At 38.5% G+C, this 6,632-nt stretch overlaps 1 pseudogene; it reads left to right on the forward strand.

The window, feature by feature from the left end:
• The first annotated feature begins 3,818 nt into the window (after positions 1-3,818).
• Positions 3,819-5,147, forward strand: LOC107524254 (tubulin alpha-1B chain pseudogene; annotated as a pseudogene).
• Positions 5,148-6,632: the final 1,485 nt, after the last annotated feature.

Consider the following 6,632-nt stretch of genomic DNA (forward strand, 5'->3'; position numbering starts at 1 on the left):
GGCTGGGCCACTGCAAGCCTGTGAAAATTTGGGAATACGTAATCCCCTAGACAAAGGAGCAAGGTCTCTCAGCTCTCTGGTTCCTTTGGTTTTGCTCCTGCTTCTTTGTGTTTGCCTGTGTCCCCTCCATGGCCATGTGGCCATGTGGACCCCACATGTAATGGATTGATGGACTACAGTGGGGAACACAAACTAAGCTAGCCTGATGCTGTATTGGACTGTGCAGACACACACAGAAACTCTGGACACTGGCTTTGATTCTAGCCTTATTGAAGTCACTGCTACATTTCTTCCTGGACAGGGCAAAGGGAAATGGGACTTTGGAAATTTAGGGGTGTAGTTCCACAGAAATAAAGCTTCTTACAATACTTCAGCCTCCCGTGTGAGTCTCAGAAAGTTCCTTTACTCAAGAAGCCCACTTCCACCCATAACAGTAGTGCTCTTACTCTTTAGTTGCTTTAATGTTAGTAGAATTATCAGCAATTTGGGAAACTATGCATGTTTTATAGCTAAAAATATAAACTAACACAGCAAGGCACATGCGTTTTTATCTTATCCCTTCTCTTAGATTTTTGAGCAACCCAGGTCAAAATACTTATCTCTCCATATAGACAGTTTATCTGTAAAATGAAACTGATGGAATCATTCTTATGAAGCTCTTCTGTCAGATAATGATAGAAAATTGGTGTTATGCTTGGTTTAGGATAAGTGTGCCAGGATACTTTAAAACTAATTGCCGACAATACAAAATAAAGTAGGGGAGAGGGATATGACTTTAAAGTTTTCTTCTTGTTATAGTTTCATCGTAATAAAGTAGAATATGAGCTCTTTTCTGTTGAAGTGAAAGCATTAGACTCATAACATCAGTAGCAGAAATGTACTTTCTTTTAGACTTAGATCACTAGCATTACATACTTTGAAAAATAGATGTTAGATGAACACAAACCTATTGATTAAAAACACACACACATAGAATCTAGGGACAATAAGAAGAAAAGATAAAGCTGCAGTGACACGCCCAAGTTAAACTGCATCCTACTTACTCGTGGCTAATGCCATGTCTGACTCTTTAACAGCACTCCTGAGGCAGAGTAATTGTTACAGCAAGGCGAAGAGATAAATGGGGGGAATAGAATGTCTTTGTATTTTCCTCCTAAATATTAGAGGAATCCTTATGTATATTTACATAAATCCTCTTTCACATTCTAGAAGCAGATTCTCTTACCCAAGAAATTACCTGAGATCTTGATTGAGAGGTGAGGTCCATGTTTGCATAGCTAGATAGTCATGGTGTGAGAATAAATTAGTTTTTTCTCTCGTCTATTCTGTTTTATACCAATTACTAAAGATGCAATGAGTATTGATAAGTTACTGTTATTCTGGCTCTGCTGCAGGCTGGGATTTCTAGCCATGAAGCCAGCAAGTGAGAGTCCATAACAAAGTTGGAGGAAGATGGAACCTTCCTTTTATTATTGCTTGCATGGACAAAGGCTTTGGAATTGCAAAGGAAGCTAGATGCTTTTACTAGCTGGCAGAAAATGAAGCAAGTACTGTTTTCTGCATTTCAATAAATTCAGTAGGATGAGTAAAAACATGTATCTAATTTCTTCAGGGTTATTGAGAACTTACCAGTTACTTACACTGAACTAGACAAACTGGAAGATGCAAACTGGAACTTTGGCTATAATGCTTACTTACATGTATGAGGACAGAGGTGAGCACACAGGGATGGAAGAAAGCTGTTGTGAAGTAGCACTTAAAGCTGATGGAACAAAACAACAGTTATTATACTGTAGCAGGCAGGTTTTGGTTGCTTCACATTTCTCTAGTATTTTAGAAGCATGGACCTATGTAGCAACCAGAAGACTGCCTTACGAGCATCCTTAGAGTACTCTAGGTGAAGGACAATGACATTCTCATCATAAGAATTACCATGTTATGGAATTGCTCTGCCCTCATGTTCTCTAGTACATCCCCAGGGAGCCTTTAAAACTATTATTATGGCACTTATAATACACTGTTCTATCAATATATTTTCTTGTTTCCCTTGACAACCAACTGGATTACGACATAGAATGCGGTGTTAATTTTTGAAGGCCCAGTATATGTTTAATCCTTAACACATACAAGGCAGTCAAAATAAGTGTGGTGAATGAAGAATACTACCATATACTACCACTTTTGTTGTGATATTTTCTAATAAATGTTTAGACTACATGTTTATGAAAACAACATTTAAAAAAGAATTATATCAACATAGATGAATTTTCTTCCAGAAATAATTTTTGAAGCACACTTTTAAACAAATTTAATCCTTTATCAATTTTTTATGCAGTTACAATTTTTCACTTTGCCCTGTTCTTTTACCTTTTTATGGGAACAATGGCTTTACTTGCACCTTCAGAAAAAAAACAAACACACTATTTAATATTATTATTGTCTAATTATTACCAATTATATCCCTTGGCCATTCTTAGTCTGGGAAAATGGCACAAATTTGTCAAGAATATTTTTATTTGTTTTCAATACTATCAATTTTTACCATTGGCAAAAATCAATAATCGCTGATGTTTTAACAAAGGTCCATTTCATTTAGGCTCAGGCACTAAATTTTCTAAAATTTACCTGGGTAATATCACTCTTACATAGCTGAAACTATTCTTCATCTCTTTTTCAGAGCATGGTACGGCCATGCATCCAGTCACATAAACAAAAAATAAGCATCATTCTTTCTGCTTTCTTCTGACTCTAACTCTCTTATCTAATCTGTCACTAAATCTCTTGGACTTTACCTTTGAAGTATATAGGTAAGCCCATCCTTTATAGCTAGCTATAACTTTGCCACATAAGCACCCATAATATTTTGGCTAAATTACTGTAATAGTCCACTTTTTTATCTCCTCCTCTATTCATTCCACTCACTTTACACTGAACTCAGTCTTTTTTTGTTTTGTTCTGTTTTGTTTTGTTTTCCCCAAAAGAGTTCAACTTAACACACTTCAAAGATTCTGAAATGTCAGTTGCTATCAATCATATCTGAACTGCTATACATTGTAGAATATGAAGAAAAAAAGCCTAAATGAAATGCATTACTTGAATTTCATGTAAGAACACCGTTAAGGATAGTTCTCACTGCTTTTCATAAGGTATTTTTCTGATGACTTAAGAGATCATTTTGTTTCTGGTTTTAATGTCAATAATAGGTGTGCATATAGGTGAATGAGGGGAATCAAAGTTTTGCCACCCCAAAATATGTCTTTTGGTATATTGATTTTAAGCTGGTTATTAAAAATCAAAAGAGTCAGAAAGAACCATTGACCCCCACCACCACCCCTTGTCTTCCTAAAGGAATTTAGATTAAAAAATCTGTTTAGAGGAAGGGAGCATCATCTTCCCATTATAATATAAACTAAATGTGGCAGTTGAGGAGAAATCCAGCAAAGCCTATTTGTTAGACTTCCCTGTGTTCTATTGTTTCCAGGCGGCTGAGCAAGAATATTTTTTACCACATGTTTGCCCTTTCTTATTTACCTATAAATTGTCTCTGTCTCCTTAGCCCAGAATAGCCTACAACCCTCAACTGCCCAATGCCCCCTTGGTCTCATATTCTAATGGCGCACCTTTATGTACATCTGTAATAAATTTTGGACATTTTCTCCTGTTAATCTGCCTCATGTTAATTTGATTACTAGCCAGTCTAGAATTTAGAAAGCAGGAGGAGATTCTCCTACATCAACCACCTAGGAGTCGAGCTGTAAGAAGAAACAACCTCTTCTCTTCCTCTCTGCTATCTTCTTGACAGCCACAAAGCAGCAACCATGTGTGAGTGCATCTCAATTCATGTTGGACAGGCTGGTGTCCAGATTGGCAGTGCCTGCTGTGAGCCCTACTACTTGAAACATGGCATTCAGCCCCATCGCCAGATGCCAAATGACAAGACTATTAGGGGAAGAAGGTTGGAAGAGGAAGATGACTCCTTCAACATCTTCTTCAGTGAGACAGACCCTGGCAAGCATGTGCCCAGGGCAGTATTTGTAGACCTAGAGCCCACAGTCATGGATGAAATTTGCACTGGTACCTACCACCAGCTATTCCACCCTGAGCAGATCATCACAGGCAAGGAAGATGCTGCCAATAACTAGGCTCATGGGCATTATACCATTGGCAAGGAGATTGTTGACCTAGTCTTGGACCTAATTCTGAAACTGGCCAACCAGTACACAGGTCTTCAGAGCTGCTTGTGTTTCCAAAGCTTTTGTAGAGGAACTGGTTCTGGATTCACTTCCCTGCTGGCTGATGGAACATCTCTCTGTTGACCATGGCAAGAAGTCTACGCTGGAGTTCTCCAGATACCCAGCCCCCCAGGTTTCCACAGCTGTAGTTGGGTCCTACAACTCCATCCTCACCACCCACACCACCCTGGAGCATTCTGATTGTGCCTTCATTGTTGACAATGAGGCCATCTACAATATCCGTTGTAGAAATCTCAATATTGAGCTCCCAACTTATACTAACCTAAATAGGTTGATAAGTCAATTTGTGACCTCCATCACTGCTTCCCTCAGATTTCATGGATTCCTGAATGTTGATCTGACCAAATTCCAAATCAGCCCAGTGCCCTATTCCCAAATCTACTTCTCTCTGGCCATACATGCCCCTGTCATCTTTGCAAACAAAACCTACCAGGAGTTACTTTCTCTACCAGAGATCAGCAATACATGCTTTGAGTCAGCCAACTAAATGGTTAAATGTGACCCTTGCCATGGTAAATACAGGGCTTGCTGCCTGTTGTACCATGGTGATGTGGTTTCCAAAGATGTCAGTGCTGCCATTGCCACCATGAAGACCAAGTGTGCCATCCAGTCTGTGGACTGGTGCCCTACTGGCTTCAAAGTCAGCATTAGTTACCAGCATTCCACAGTGGTACCTGGTGGAGACTTGGCCAGAGTACAGCGAACTGTGTGCATACTGAGCAACACCACAGCTGTTGTGGAGGTCTGGGCTCACCTGGACCACAAGTTTGACCTGATATACATTAAGTGTGCCTTTGTTCACTGGGTGAGGGCATGGAAGGAAGGGAGTTTTCTGAGGCCCATGAGGACAAGGCTGCCCTTGAGAAGAATTATGAGGAAGGTGGTGTGGATTGAGTGATACATGTTCAATAAATGATTTTTGACAAAACGAAGTTAGAAAGGAAGGCAGGGAAGAATAAATTAAAGAAGGGGAAAGGTGGGAAGGGAGGAAAAAATAAGGGAATACAAATGGAAAGAAGTAATAAAGAATCAAAGGAAGGAAGAAATGGACAGACACTGAGATCACAAATATGGAGATAGAAAATCACACACTTTCATATCTGAAGCTTACCTTTGGATCTAAAATTTTAGAACATGTTGATATGCTGTTGGTAAATATACTTAAAACTTCTATCCTTTCATCTTGAAGAGAATATGGGGTCTTGTGGGCACTGCTGTTGGAGCTGTGTCTACAGTATTTTATTGGATTCCCTGGGAACAGACTCTGAAATGAATACTTTCACATAAATGGTTTACTGAGGAGGGACAAAAGAGATATACTTGTAAGAAACTGAGGAAAGAAACACTGGACAGAGGCTATCCATTAATATCCAACTGAGGCCTCAGCCAATCACAACAGGAAGTTCTGGAGCTGTGATATTCCTTCAAAGTCCATGGGGCTGATTCCGTACATCCCCATCCAGATATTGACCACATGCTGACTCTGGGAGGGAAATAATCTTGGGTTAGGCTCCTTGAGAGTGAGTGCAACTCTTAGTGCAGCTGATATTCCCTTTGTTTAGGTGATAGATGTGTCAACCCTGATGAGGATATTTGGACAGAGGAACACAATGAAATATCCATTCTATTATGTGTTATTTTCCAGCTTTACTGAAATATGATTGACACATAAAATTGTAAGTTTAAAATTTACACTTAATTTTACACCTTTGTGTGTCCTTGAACCTGAAGTGAGTCTCTTGTAGGCAGCATATATTTGGACCTTGTTTTTTTATTTACTCAGTCACATGTGTGATTTAATTATTAAGTACCATGATCATAGTTGTTTATTTAAAAAAATCACTCTAGCTTATTTTGAAGAATTAATTGTAGAAGATCAAAATTAGAAGCATGAAGTATATAGGCCAGGTGAAACAGGATTGTGGCTTGTTTGAGAATAACAATAGAGGTAATAGATTTTATTGAATGAATTCCAGATATGTTTGGAGTTAGAGGCAAAATTAATTGCTAAAAGACTGATAGGAGGGTAGGAGAAATAATTGTCCAAAACTAAGCACACATTTATGGCTTGAGAAATTGTAGGGGGACAAAATTCTCAAATTGGTAAAGGTGCAGATTTTGTGAAATAATAAGACTTTGTTAAGTTTGAGATGCATGCTAAACATCTAATAAGATATCAAGTGGGCATTTGAATAATTTATATCTGGAATTTTGTAAGAATTCAACCGGAGTTGAAGATTCAGAATAGAATTAAAGATTATAGTTGTTTTTAAATCCAAGAGCCTTCTTGTGTGCTCCCAAGAGAGCATGTTGATACAATAATGAGAGGAAAGTTGTAAATCAGGAAAGAGGGAGATGCTAACAAAAAATAAAGGGAAA

The sequence above is a fragment of the Miniopterus natalensis genome, chromosome 1, assembly GCF_054644295.1.
Source record: "Miniopterus natalensis isolate mMinNat1 chromosome 1, mMinNat1.hap1, whole genome shotgun sequence".
Classification (NCBI taxonomy): Eukaryota; Metazoa; Chordata; class Mammalia; order Chiroptera; family Miniopteridae; genus Miniopterus; species Miniopterus natalensis.